This window comes from Saccoglossus kowalevskii, chromosome 5 (assembly GCF_978046115.1).
Source record: "Saccoglossus kowalevskii chromosome 5, keSacKowa6.1, whole genome shotgun sequence".
NCBI lineage: Eukaryota > Metazoa > Hemichordata > Enteropneusta > Harrimaniidae > Saccoglossus > Saccoglossus kowalevskii.
Window position 1 is genome coordinate 21,511,103 of NC_140645.1, and position 15,872 is coordinate 21,526,974.

Below are 15,872 nucleotides of genomic sequence, written 5' to 3' on the forward strand. Positions count from 1 at the left end.
TTATCAATAATACACACCAAAGTACTCTGGTTGTTCCACTTCAAATAACATAGTGACAATTCTTCAATTTTCAATCTTACTTGTCCGTGATATTTCATTTACCAAGATCATCTATTTCTGCTATTTAACAGTATATCTTTTACATTGAAGTATATATTTGTCTATTGTCTTCTAATATTTACTGTCATAAGGCCTTGACTATGTTGAATCACAAAATTTTCACAGAATAATCGCTGTAGATTCTATTTTTTTATTTTGAAATATAATTGCCAAAAAAGCGTCCACTTTATCCTTACAGTGACGTTCTAAAAAATACTGTCTTCCATGTTATTTAATTATAGGTTGAATTATTTTGTCTTAAGTGATTCCTGCAAACATTTTCCAAGGAGTGACTACTGACACCCCTGTGACGAAAATGGTTTGGTTGATGTCAGCGCAATTCAAAACAAATATGCTGGTAATAAGTGGTAGTATCACTATAAGGTCATCCAAAATATATAATCAATTATGTTTCAGCATTTTAATTTTACATATACATTAAATTAATTACATGTTTTAGGTAAAACAAATGTCTACCTTGTTGTTTACCACAAATCAATTTAGCTGACACGTCTTGCCAAACAAAAATATACAAATATAGTAACAAAAATGCTAAAAATATGTGCACATTCCGTTTATGACAGAGCTCTGAAATGTTCACAGAATAATCGCTGTAGATTCTATTTTATTATTTCAAAAAAAGCATCCATTTTATCCTTGGGCAGTGACATTCTAATGCAGGTGTGTCGAAATTATTTATATGTTTTTGCTAATGTTTTGACTAGTACGATTTATCGTGTTTTTCCATTTAGATTTAATACAATTTCAAACTGATTATTCTTCCAAACAATATATAATATAATGCATAATATATTGGTGTTTTTAAAAATCCATGTGATGAATTTAGTTGTCGACAGCAAAATTAAAATATAACTAAAATATTCTTACAGTTTACAAAAATACTAAATTTAAAAAAATACTTAAGTGATAAATGATAGTAGTGGCATGTAAATCATACACATACCGGACTTTTGAGAGCTCAACGAAAAAGCTAAAGGTTAGACCATTTTTCGTTGTTTATTTCAGTATGTTTTGCTCACTTTCTCACAAAAATGTCATTTCTTTAATCTTCCATGTTATTTAATCTTGGGTTGAATTATTTTGTTTTAAGTGAATCCTCCAAATAGTTCAAAATATTGTGTTTCTTGAAAATTTTTCAAGGAATGACTGCTGACACCCCTGTGACGAAAATGGTTTGGTTGATGTCAGCGCAATTCAAAACAAATATGCTGGTAATAAGTGGTAGTATCACTATAAGGTCATCAAAATATATAATCAATTATGTTTCAGCATTTTAATTTCACATATACATGTATTAATTATTTGTCTTAGGTAAAACAAACTTCTAACTTGTTGTTGTTGTTGTTGACTTTTGATGAACACTGACAAAACACTTTAGCTGACATGTCTTGCCAAACAGAAAGATACAAGGATTAACAGATTATAAGGTAACAAAAAATGCTAAAAATATGGATGATGACTTATAGTAGTCATATTACGGACACATATGTAGCACTGTGAAATAGACGTTAACTGGGCTTGCAAGTTTGGACAGTCTCCACGACAACAATACAGGTTAGACTTGTTTTAAGCATTTTTGAGTTTGTATATTGTTTCACTATTGGTTGTTATGTTTTGTATTCATCTGGTAGAGATATCCGAATCACATAACATGAAGTATTTGTTGTTTCATGAGTGTGACTCCTGACACATCTTACAAACTGTTTCTTCAGAGTTAAACTAATAAACGTAAGTAGAGCTGGATTGTTTTTTGTTGTTTCAGTATTGACAATCAATGCTTTGCATGTCTATGATAGGATATGTAACCTGGATGTTGACATGGGCTTGTATTTATCTTTTAACCATTCTCTAAATCCTACAGTTATAAATAGAAAGTAAGACAATAGTGACTCCATGATACCTCTACTGGGCGAAACATTGATACAACGAAATGCAAATCAAAAATATCATTTTTAATAAGACTCATGATTATGTCTACTCCGATATTTCATGATCTACTTTAAAATATCGTATCTATATAAATAGTCAATGTCTAATTCTAATGGGAAAATGGCTTCATTTTAAGCAATAAAGGTAGTGTTCCCTCAGTGCAAATCATAATATATCGTGCACCAAACAAACTCAAAATTTCAAAATTTCTAGCCAGTGAAAATGTTTTTACCGTTGATAATTTTAACCTGCCACTTTAATTAAAACAGTATGGTCAAGCACCAACTTATATTCGTTGCCACATCCTCCATATAATGATCACAAACTAGATACAATTATATTTGACAAAGACAGCAGGTAAAACCCATGGGTCTATAGATCCTTCACTTAAATCTGTTACATGTCTGTCTATTTTCATCTTGTTTTTACATTGTAATGTGATACGGTACTAATTTTACAGGTCTCCCAAGAGTCACTATCCCATGCTTTATTGTACCCGTCTTTCTAATATTGGAATCACTAAAACTGAACACATCATTCAGTGTTTTATTCGTTCAGTATTCAGACCTGAACTACTTTCCAAAACAAATCGGGAGAAGACTTGGGACCATATACCCATGCTTATCTGGCTCCTGTAGACCATTATGATTTGTTTTCATCCCTAAGGATACACTAATAGTTGGACCTCATTAGCACACCTGACTTTAAAAAAAGCGACGGGCTGAACCACCAATGTATCGATCTTTAAAAGGACTCAACAGTACATTCTTCAAACAAATACAGGCCAGTTTTCTCATTCTTGCCAAAAGACAATGATGAGGTACTTCATATATTTAATGATTCGACCAACCAGCATCATAGGAAAGTAACATTGCGTTTGTTTGTAGATAGATTAAGAGCTGTGGCACTGGTGATAATACATAATTAATCGATCAGTTCGCGGTATGGTGAATATAGGCTGTCGCACTTGTTGCGCTTATGAGCGTATGCAGTTGTAACCATCAGTTCTCACCTGAATAAACAACAACAGATTTATTCACTGCTATGGTTATATACATGTTTGTGCCCGTGTTAATAAAACAACTTAAACACAATTCTGTCATAGCAGATCACGAGCTTAGTGCCTACCAGTAAGTTGCATTTGATGACAGACAACCCAAATACGAATACGCCTGTGCTTGTCAATACAAACAGACATGATATATGATAGTGTCGTCTGAAAAAACTAGTTAGGTTTGGTTCTACTGCCCATAAACTTGTCAATTCATGTGATTTGATCTGAGATCTCTTTCAATTGAAACATTCTTTGACTACATATCTATTTACTGCATATGTCATGAAAGCCCATTTAGAGTAATTTTTCTCGCTATTCTTTGTATCGCATTTGCTCGTTCGTTCGTTCATTATTTCTTTGTTTGTATGTTATTCATTCGTTGTTTGTTTGTTTGTTTGTTTGTTTGTTTATTTATTTATTTATTTCCGTGAACTATGTTTTTATTACTTGCATTTTGGGGTATGATCATGATGGCAGTTACATCAAATGCTCAACAACACCCACGATACCCTGCTAATGGCACTTGCACGGATTGTAGTGATGTCATGTACGACAATGGAGTATGGCATGTTGTGTGCACTGAGGAGTTTACCTGTCCACTTAATATAGCTGACATTGAAAATACAATTGTAGAAAAAGATGTTTGGTTTCACGGAGCATATTATTTTGGGAATACAGCATTCGAACCTGGTACACGTCACTATGAGTATAACTCAATACTCACGTCACGAATCGAGTTCATTAAAAAGGATGATATAGTATGTTATTTTGTATTCCTCTCTCCAGATATAATTTTGCTAATTCAAGTAAATCATTATTGATGATTTGACAGAACTAACGAGTAGCATGTTTCGTGAAATATTACTGTAAATGTTCATATTAGAATATCCAAAGATGTGCGTTTGAGTGCTATAGAAACGTCCGACTGGCTTCTTTCGCTCTTGTGTGATAAAGCAATGATTTCCACTTGGGATATTTTAGGTTTGTATTTGAACAAATTGGGCACTAAATTAGACTCTCGCAGTTGAAGTGTTTTAAAGAATGTAATAAACTCCTAACGAGGGCAATTCACTGAAAAAGAGAGAATTTCATACTGCGTAATAAACAATATTTTTTAATATAGTGGCCTAAAAAGGTTATTATTATTATTCTGTTGCATATTAACTAAAAAAATTGTATATATCGACATACAATGTTTTACAGGGAACTGTAGCGGTGCCAACTGACAATTGTCAACTATGTGAGGTCGATGGAATAGGAGAGGCGTGGTGTCAATTTGTTTGTAAAATCTGGTGAGTATTCTGCTATGATTATTCGCATGTCAATATAAACCACAATAAGCGTAAAAGCATCAACACAATCGTAGTAAAAAACAGTTTAGCTAGCATTGGGGGTTGGGTGTTGTGATGGTTTGATTATTGTACCATTTATACATTTCGTTTTTTTTTATATATAATATATAAATTAAATCCACTGACAATTTTAGTATTAAAACTGCTACGACGGATTGTTTGAATTTGATTTAATAATGCAAAGCCATTTACAAAATAACTGAATTGTGTGGAATGTAAGAAAACATTTATTGTGAGATTGTTGTGTGTGTTTATTTTTTGTTATTGTGTTTCAAAATGTTCTTCTCTGGTTCCTTAAATTAATGTTATTGTTCATATATAGGATTGCCCATCAGTCATCGCTGAGCAAATCGAGCTGAAGGGGTCACTTCCTGAAGAAGACTCAACGCGTGATAGAATGTGTTTGGTTCGCAAAAATAATGAGTATACCATCTATACCTGCGAATATTACTCTGATGGTCCTAATTATGTTGACCATGTGCTTCAAGCCAGTACATAAAAAGATGAGACTTAATTATTTTTGTTCCGGGTATCAATAGTTAAATACTTTCAATTGCGTTCTTTGGGATAACTTTTTACTGTTCACCATATGATTAACAAGTATACATGATATCAGCTGCACGGTTTACTCAGTTCGCGTATCCTCTGGGGCGGAGCTACGTCACAAGACGTTCCACGTTGCTACGACGCGCACCACTGTACATGCATTTCTATCGGCTCTGTGCGCGCTGCTGTGGAACGCCGGTCGAGCCGGTGAAAATTCGAGAAAACAACACAAACTAAACTTTGAAGTAATCCCGAACAACCAAATTTATATATGTTACACACGTAGGGCTAATCTTGTTACACTGTTCAGAGGAGTCTCAACAGTCATCCCAAAGTACCGTTTTCTGTGAGTTTTGGGCCTTTGTTTTCTCCGCCGTGGGTTGCCAGGCGGTGAAAATGCCCGGATGCCCGCCCTCGAGGATGAGACTAAGATCATTTGAAATACACACAGAATTCTAAATGAAATGAACCGCATGATGGAATTAAAATTCAGGTTTTAATCTATAACAAAAATAAATGTTGTACAACCTGACTGAGAGCCAATATAATTCATTCAAATTTACGCCGTACACTTTAGCATACTACAAATGTAAGATAATATATATTATACATTGCGAATTATTGGGAAACAATTTTCATTATCAGTATAGAGTGATCAGGCGAATAGAATTAAAACACCGAATCTCCAAATTTACTGTAATTATTTTAAAACTACTTGTATACCAGCTATTATATGCTATTTTTTCTCATAGCATGCACGGAAGTAGTACCTTTCAAGTACATGTATCGGGGATAATAAAAGTTAACTTCATACATCGATAACTCTGTAATAAATTATGTTATTATGACATTATACTGCATCTTTATCAATTGTTAATTCTCAGGTGGATTTCGTCATATATACTTAGTCCTGTTGTTGTAACAGATTGCTATGTTCATATGAATATAAGTGAAACAGCTTGCAATATGGATGTAGATGAAGTGGTTGGCAGTCTCAATGTACGAAAAAATAGAATTATTTACAATCTAGATGCAAGTTAGGTAAAATCCCTAAATAAATACGTGTGTAGTGGTTTACAGAAATAAACGTGTATTAGTCTCAATACGAATACATGTTGTAGGACGCAAACAATTACTAAAAGCTAATGTTCCGTCCCTTGTTGGATTATTGCGAGTTGTCAATGCGCTCTCCAAAAACTTAAAAAAACAAATGTCCGAACATAAACTTGACACTTTATCACTTTCCACCACTGAGAAACGAGTGACTGAAAAGTATACAGAGAAATAATGCACAGCGATCTACCAATATGCATAGTATACACTAATATTATTATCATCAGAGTTAGCGTACATTGTAAACCATAACAACTAGCGTGATCGGTAAACACGAGTCACATGTATACAGTCCTCAAACAATCAGCAGTTCCTAACAAAAAAATCATATGTATACTCACTGTAATATTAGACCTCATCAACCAACAACATAAACTTCACTTCGTTTATCTCACTCGGCTGCTATAAACCATGCAAATGCGTCAAAACTCCAGCAAGACATGCTGTGATCTGCCATTTCTTTACGCTTTTGCCCGGTGTTATAAATAGCCACCTTACCAAATCTCAAACACACAGCACAACAACGCGATACACGATAGGTGCATGGTTAGGTTGCAGGATGTACGCACAGATAACCAGAATGTGGTTAGAATACTACAGGGTAGCAGTGAGATACCTGAGCTAGCCACTGGAACAGTCTGACCAACCATTTATTTACTTATTTTCACAAACTCCAATACAAAACAAAACAGCCAGATGGTTTAAAACCGCCAAAACTAAAATTGACATTACTAAACACAACTAAGAACAAACAGTTATAATGCAACGAAAATGAAAAAAAAATGATACACTAATGTATATTCCGTTTTAGCACACAGACTGCCCAGAAAAAAAATGCTTTGGGGGAAAATACAGCTGGAAACCTGCACCCGTCGCCTTGTATTATGCGCCAGAGGGCGGATTTCGGGTTTCATCCAGGCCAAAATACTAGTAAATTACACTACTTAAAAATGTTTAAGGAAAACTTAACCGTGGCTAGTCCAGCGTAGAATGAATTGTCATTGCAGACTTCTGCCTTATATACTTACAAATCACGCGTCTGACATAAATCTTATGAATGGATGTAAACATCATGTGAAGACAATAGTTTATCACCGGAAACGGTCGACTGTTAGGTGGGCGTGGCTACAACACGGAAACATTTTTTAATTGACTCGGACCCGAGTAATCATTTTCAACCAAAAAATCAATAACTGTCTATTTCAGTGAAACACAAATCCCAAATGGGAAATGTGTGGGTGGGCATTTCACAGACACTTTAAAGTTAAGTTAAATAACACATCAATGTTGAAAGCTGTGCAATGTGATCTATGATATCAAAACAAAATTTCAATATTATGTTGTATAATGTTATTATTAATAAATAAAATGGAAATGCATTTATTTAACTCCAAAGAACATGCATTCTTATTTCCCAGTGCTCAAAATTAATAAGCTTTTTCGCAAATGATTCATAACATAACATGTTCTTCAGGTATCGATACAAGATTCGACTATGATTTGCGAATCATCGAGACATCTCTGAAGAACAAACCTCCAAACGTTGTATGAACAAAAGCCTCTACCAACTCGGCTGTTTGGTTTAGCGTGGTGTATTCCTACTACATACACATAATCTACAAGAAAAGTTAATCTTTCAAACGTAGTAGTACAATTGGTAAAACCAAAAGACATTACATCCAGGCTTACAGCCTGCTGTGTGTCTGTCAGTATCAAAATGTCAAATCAAGCGTCGGGACCATGACAAGTTGGACTGGTTCGAAGACACCGTAACTGATTGCCATTGTCTTATCTCTTGGTAGCTGGGCAACAAGGTGGGACCATATTTCCCACATATTAGTTGGTTTTGTTTATCAATAATACACACCAAAGTACTCTGGTTGTTCCACTTCAAATAACATAGTGACAATTCTTCAATTTTCAATCTTACTTGTCCGTGATATTTCATTTACCAAGATCATCTATTTCTGCTATTTAACAGTATATCTTTTACATTGAAGTATATATTTGTCTATTGTCTTCTAATATGTACTGTCATAAGGCCTTGACTATGTTGAATCACAAAATTTTCACAGAATAATCGCTGTAGATTCTATTTTTTTATTTTGAAATATAATTGCCAAAAAAGCGTCCACTTTATCCTTACAGTGACGTTCTAAAAAATACTGTCTTCCATGTTATTTAATTATAGGTTGAATTATTTTGTCTTAAGTGATTCCTGCAAACATTTTCCAAGGAGTGACTACTGACACCCCTGTGACGAAAATGGTTTGGTTGATGTCAGCGCAATTCAAAACAAATATGCTGGTAATAAGTGGTAGTATCACTATAAGGTCATCCAAAATATATAATCAATTATGTTTCAGCATTTTAATTTTACATATACATTAAATTAATTACATGTTTTAGGTAAAACAAATGTCTACCTTGTTGTTTACCACAAATCAATTTAGCTGACACGTCTTGCCAAACAAAAATATACAAATATAGTAACAAAAATGCTAAAAATATGTGCACATTCCGTTTATGACAGAGCTCTGAAATGTTCACAGAATAATCGCTGTAGATTCTATTTTATTATTTCAAAAAAAGCATCCATTTTATCCTTGGGCAGTGACATTCTAATGCAGGTGTGTCGAAATTATTTATATGTTTTTGCTAATGTTTTGACTAGTACGATTTATCGTGTTTTTCCATTTAGATTTAATACAATTTCAAACTGATTATTCTTCCAAACAATATATAATATAATGCATAATATATTGGTGTTTTTAAAAATCCATGTGATGAATTTAGTTGTCGACAGCAAAATTAAAATATAACTAAAATATTCTTACAGTTTACAAAAATACTAAATTTAAAAAAATACTTAAGTGATAAATGATAGTAGTGGCATGTAAATCATACACATACCGGACTTTTGAGAGCTCAACGAAAAAGCTAAAGGTTAGACCATTTTTCGTTGTTTATTTCAGTATGTTTTGCTCACTTTCTCACAAAAATGTCATTTCTTTAATCTTCCATGTTATTTAATCTTGGGTTGAATTATTTTGTTTTAAGTGAATCCTCCAAATAGTTCAAAATATTGTGTTTCTTGAAAATTTTTCAAGGAATGACTGCTGACACCCCTGTGACGAAAATGGTTTGGTTGATGTCAGCGCAATTCAAAACAAATATGCTGGTAATAAGTGGTAGTATCACTATAAGGTCATCAAAATATATAATCAATTATGTTTCAGCATTTTAATTTCACATATACATGTATTAATTATTTGTCTTAGGTAAAACAAACTTCTAACTTGTTGTTGTTGTTGTTGACTTTTGATGAACACTGACAAAACACTTTAGCTGACATGTCTTGCCAAACAGAAAGATACAAGGATTAACAGATTATAAGGTAACAAAAAATGCTAAAAATATGGATGATGACTTATAGTAGTCATATTACGGACACATATGTAGCACTGTGAAATAGACGTTAACTGGGCTTGCAAGTTTGGACAGTCTCCACGACAACAATACAGGTTAGACTTGTTTTAAGCATTTTTGAGTTTGTATATTGTTTCACTATTGGTTGTTATGTTTTGTATTCATCTGGTAGAGATATCCGAATCACATAACATGAAGTATTTGTTGTTTCATGAGTGTGACTCCTGACACATCTTACAAACTGTTTCTTCAGAGTTAAACTAATAAACGTAAGTAGAGCTGGATTGTTTTTTGTTGTTTCAGTATTGACAATCAATGCTTTGCATGTCTATGATAGGATATGTAACCTGGATGTTGACATGGGCTTGTATTTATCTTTTAACCATTCTCTAAATCCTACAGTTATAAATAGAAAGTAAGACAATAGTGACTCCATGATACCTCTACTGGGCGAAACATTGATACAACGAAATGCAAATCAAAAATATCATTTTTAATAAGACTCATGATTATGTCTACTCCGATATTTCATGATCTACTTTAAAATATCGTATCTATATAAATAGTCAATGTCTAATTCTAATGGGAAAATGGCTTCATTTTAAGCAATAAAGGTAGTGTTCCCTCAGTGCAAATCATAATATATCGTGCACCAAACAAACTCAAAATTTCAAAATTTCTAGCCAGTGAAAATGTTTTTACCGTTGATAATTTTAACCTGCCACTTTAATTAAAACAGTATGGTCAAGCACCAACTTATATTCGTTGCCACATCCTCCATATAATGATCACAAACTAGATACAATTATATTTGACAAAGACAGCAGGTAAAACCCATGGGTCTATAGATCCTTCACTTAAATCTGTTACATGTCTGTCTATTTTCATCTTGTTTTTACATTGTAATGTGATACGGTACTAATTTTACAGGTCTCCCAAGAGTCACTATCCCATGCTTTATTGTACCCGTCTTTCTAATATTGGAATCACTAAAACTGAACACATCATTCAGTGTTTTATTCGTTCAGTATTCAGACCTGAACTACTTTCCAAAACAAATCGGGAGAAGACTTGGGACCATATACCCATGCTTATCTGGCTCCTGTAGACCATTATGATTTGTTTTCATCCCTAAGGATACACTAATAGTTGGACCTCATTAGCACACCTGACTTTAAAAAAAGCGACGGGCTGAACCACCAATGTATCGATCTTTAAAAGGACTCAACAGTACATTCTTCAAACAAATACAGGCCAGTTTTCTCATTCTTGCCAAAAGACAATGATGAGGTACTTCATATATTTAATGATTCGACCAACCAGCATCATAGGAAAGTAACATTGCGTTTGTTTGTAGATAGATTAAGAGCTGTGGCACTGGTGATAATACATAATTAATCGATCAGTTCGCGGTATGGTGAATATAGGCTGTCGCACTTGTTGCGCTTATGAGCGTATGCAGTTGTAACCATCAGTTCTCACCTGAATAAACAACAACAGATTTATTCACTGCTATGGTTATATACATGTTTGTGCCCGTGTTAATAAAACAACTTAAACACAATTCTGTCATAGCAGATCACGAGCTTAGTGCCTACCAGTAAGTTGCATTTGATGACAGACAACCCAAATACGAATACGCCTGTGCTTGTCAATACAAACAGACATGATATATGATAGTGTCGTCTGAAAAAACTAGTTAGGTTTGGTTCTACTGCCCATAAACTTGTCAATTCATGTGATTTGATCTGAGATCTCTTTCAATTGAAACATTCTTTGACTACATATCTATTTACTGCATATGTCATGAAAGCCCATTTAGAGTAATTTTTCTCGCTATTCTTTGTATCGCATTTGCTCGTTCGTTCGTTCATTATTTCTTTGTTTGTATGTTATTCATTCGTTGTTTGTTTGTTTGTTTGTTTGTTTGTTTGTTTGTTTGTTTATTTATTTATTTATTTCCGTGAACTATGTTTTTATTACTTGCATTTTGGGGTATGATCATGATGGCAGTTACATCAAATGCTCAACAACACCCACGATACCCTGCTAATGGCACTTGCACGGATTGTAGTGATGTCATGTACGACAATGGAGTATGGCATGTTGTGTGCACTGAGGAGTTTACCTGTCCACTTAATATAGCTGACATTGAAAATACAATTGTAGAAAAAGATGTTTGGTTTCACGGAGCATATTATTTTGGGAATACAGCATTCGAACCTGGTACACGTCACTATGAGTATAACTCAATACTCACGTCACGAATCGAGTTCATTAAAAAGGATGATATAGTATGTTATTTTGTATTCCTCTCTCCAGATATAATTTTGCTAATTCAAGTAAATCATTATTGATGATTTGACAGAACTAACGAGTAGCATGTTTCGTGAAATATTACTGTAAATGTTCATATTAGAATATCCAAAGATGTGCGTTTGAGTGCTATAGAAACGTCCGACTGGCTTCTTTCGCTCTTGTGTGATAAAGCAATGATTTCCACTTGGGATATTTTAGGTTTGTATTTGAACAAATTGGGCACTAAATTAGACTCTCGCAGTTGAAGTGTTTTAAAGAATGTAATAAACTCCTAACGAGGGCAATTCACTGAAAAAGAGAGAATTTCATACTGCGTAATAAACAATATTTTTTAATATAGTGGCCTAAAAAGGTTATTATTATTATTCTGTTGCATATTAACTAAAAAAATTGTATATATCGACATACAATGTTTTACAGGGAACTGTAGCGGTGCCAACTGACAATTGTCAACTATGTGAGGTCGATGGAATAGGAGAGGCGTGGTGTCAATTTGTTTGTAAAATCTGGTGAGTATTCTGCTATGATTATTCGCATGTCAATATAAACCACAATAAGCGTAAAAGCATCAACACAATCGTAGTAAAAAACAGTTTAGCTAGCATTGGGGGTTGGGTGTTGTGATGGTTTGATTATTGTACCATTTATACATTTCGTTTTTTTTTTATATATAATATATAAATTAAATCCACTGACAATTTTAGTATTAAAACTGCTACGACGGATTGTTTGAATTTGATTTAATAATGCAAAGCCATTTACAAAATAACTGAATTGTGTGGAATGTAAGAAAACATTTATTGTGAGATTGTTGTGTGTGTTTATTTTTTGTTATTGTGTTTCAAAATGTTCTTCTCTGGTTCCTTAAATTAATGTTATTGTTCATATATAGGATTGCCCATCAGTCATCGCTGAGCAAATCGAGCTGAAGGGGTCACTTCCTGAAGAAGACTCAACGCGTGATAGAATGTGTTTGGTTCGCAAAAATAATGAGTATACCATCTATACCTGCGAATATTACTCTGATGGTCCTAATTATGTTGACCATGTGCTTCAAGCCAGTACATAAAAAGATGAGACTTAATTATTTTTGTTCCGGGTATCAATAGTTAAATACTTTCAATTGCGTTCTTTGGGATAACTTTTTACTGTTCACCATATGATTAACAAGTATACATGATATCAGCTGCACGGTTTACTCAGTTCGCGTATCCTCTGGGGCGGAGCTACGTCACAAGACGTTCCACGTTGCTACGACGCGCACCACTGTACATGCATTTCTATCGGCTCTGTGCGCGCTGCTGTGGAACGCCGGTCGAGCCGGTGAAAATTCGAGAAAACAACACAAACTAAACTTTGAAGTAATCCCGAACAACCAAATTTATATATGTTACACACGTAGGGCTAATCTTGTTACACTGTTCAGAGGAGTCTCAACAGTCATCCCAAAGTACCGTTTTCTGTGAGTTTTGGGCCTTTGTTTTCTCCGCCGTGGGTTGCCAGGCGGTGAAAATGCCCGGATGCCCGCCCCCGAGGATGAGACTAAGATCATTTGAAATACACACAGAATTCTAAATGAAATGAACCGCATGATGGAATTAAAATTCAGGTTTTAATCTATAACAAAAATAAATGTTGTACAACCTGACTGAGAGCCAATATAATTCATTCAAATTTACGCCGTACACTTTAGCATACTACAAATGTAAGATAATATATATTATACATTGCGAATTATTGGGAAACAATTTTCATTATCAGTATAGAGTGATCAGGCGAATAGAATTAAAACACCGAATCTCCAAATTTACTGTAATTATTTTAAAACTACTTGTATACCAGCTATTATATGCTATTTTTTCTCATAGCATGCACGGAAGTAGTACCTTTCAAGTACATGTATCGGGGATAATAAAAGTTAACTTCATACATCGATAACTCTGTAATAAATTATGTTATTATGACATTATACTGCATCTTTATCAATTGTTAATTCTCAGGTGGATTTCGTCATATATACTTAGTCCTGTTGTTGTAACAGATTGCTATGTTCATATGAATATAAGTGAAACAGCTTGCAATATGGATGTAGATGAAGTGGTTGGCAGTCTCAATGTACGAAAAAATAGAATTATTTACAATCTAGATGCAAGTTAGGTAAAATCCCTAAATAAATACGTGTGTAGTGGTTTACAGAAATAAACGTGTATTAGTCTCAATACGAATACATGTTGTAGGACGCAAACAATTACTAAAAGCTAATGTTCCGTCCCTTGTTGGATTATTGCGAGTTGTCAATGCGCTCTCCAAAAACTTAAAAAAACAAATGTCCGAACATAAACTTGACACTTTATCACTTTCCACCACTGAGAAACGAGTGACTGAAAAGTATACAGAGAAATAATGCACAGCGATCTACCAATATGCATAGTATACACTAATATTATTATCATCAGAGTTAGCGTACATTGTAAACCATAACAACTAGCGTGATCGGTAAACACGAGTCACATGTATACAGTCCTCAAACAATCAGCAGTTCCTAACAAAAAAATCATATGTATACTCACTGTAATATTAGACCTCATCAACCAACAACATAAACTTCACTTCGTTTATCTCACTCGGCTGCTATAAACCATGCAAATGCGTCAAAACTCCAGCAAGACATGCTGTGATCTGCCATTTCTTTACGCTTTTGCCCGGTGTTATAAATAGCCACCTTACCAAATCTCAAACACACAGCACAACAACACGATACACGATAGGTGCATGGTTAGGTTGCAGGATGTACGCACAGATAACCAGAATGTGGTTAGAATACTACAGGGTAGCAGTGAGATACCTGAGCTAGCCACTGGAACAGTCTGACCAACCATTTATTTACTTATTTTCACAAACTCCAATACAAAACAAAACAGCCAGATGGTTTAAAACCGCCAAAACTAAAATTGACATTACTAAACACAACAACTAAGAACAAACAGTTATAATGCAACGAAAATGAAAAAAAAATGATACACTAATGTATATTCCGTTTTAGCACACAGACTGCCCAGAAAAAAAATGCTTTGGGGGAAAATACAGCTGGAAACCTGCACCCGTCGCCTTGTATTATGCGCCAGAGGGCGGATTTCGGGTTTCATCCAGGCCAAAATACTAGTAAATTACACTACTTAAAAATGTTTAAGGAAAACTTAACCGTGGCTAGTCCAGCGTAGAATGAATTGCCATTGCAGACTTCTGCCTTATATACTTACAAATCACGCGTCTGACATAAATCTTATGAATGGATGTAAACATCATGTGAAGACAATAGTTTATCACCGGAAACGGTCGACTGTTAGGTGGGCGTGGCTACAACACGGAAACATTTTTTAATTGACTCGGACCCGAGTAATCATTTTCAACCAAAAAATCAATAACTGTCTATTTCAGTGAAACACAAATCCCAAATGGGAAATGTGTGGGTGGGCATTTCACAGACACTTTAAAGTTAAGTTAAATAACACATCAATGTTGAAAGCTGTGCAATGTGATCTATGATATCAAAACAAAATTTCAATATTATGTTGTATAATGTTATTAATAAATAAAATGGAAATGCATTTATTTAACTCCAAAGAACATGCATTCTTATTTCCCAGTGCTCAAAATTAATAAGCTTTTTCGCAAATGATTCATAACATAACATGTTCTTCAGGTATCGATACAAGATTCGACTATGATTTGCGAATCATCGAGACATCTCTGAAGAACAAACCTCCAAACGTTGTATGAACAAAAGCCTCTACCAACTCGGCTGTTTGGTTTAGCGTGGTGTATTCCTACTACATACACATAATCTACAAGAAAAGTTAATCTTTCAAACGTAGTAGTACAATTGGTAAAACCAAAAGACATTACATCCAGGCTTACAGCCTGCTGTGTGTCTGTCAGTATCAAAATGTCAAATCAAGCGTCGGGACCATGACAAGTTGGACTGGTTCGAAGACACCGTAACTGATTGC

At 34.3% G+C, this 15,872-nt stretch overlaps 2 long non-coding RNA genes across 2 annotated transcripts; both read left to right on the forward strand.

Annotated features, from left to right (window-relative positions):
* The first annotated feature begins 1,588 nt into the window (after positions 1 to 1,588).
* Positions 1,589 to 5,854, forward strand: LOC146745881 (uncharacterized). Its single transcript, XR_014929544.1, has 3 exons — positions 1,589 to 1,674; positions 4,307 to 4,395; positions 4,778 to 5,854. It is a non-coding gene; the product is annotated as an uncharacterized LOC146745881 (long non-coding RNA).
* A 3,698-nt stretch (positions 5,855 to 9,552) lies between these two features.
* Positions 9,553 to 13,831, forward strand: LOC146745882 (uncharacterized). Its single transcript, XR_014929545.1, has 3 exons — positions 9,553 to 9,638; positions 12,283 to 12,371; positions 12,755 to 13,831. It is a non-coding gene; the product is annotated as an uncharacterized LOC146745882 (long non-coding RNA).
* The last annotated feature ends 2,041 nt before the right edge of the window (positions 13,832 to 15,872 follow it).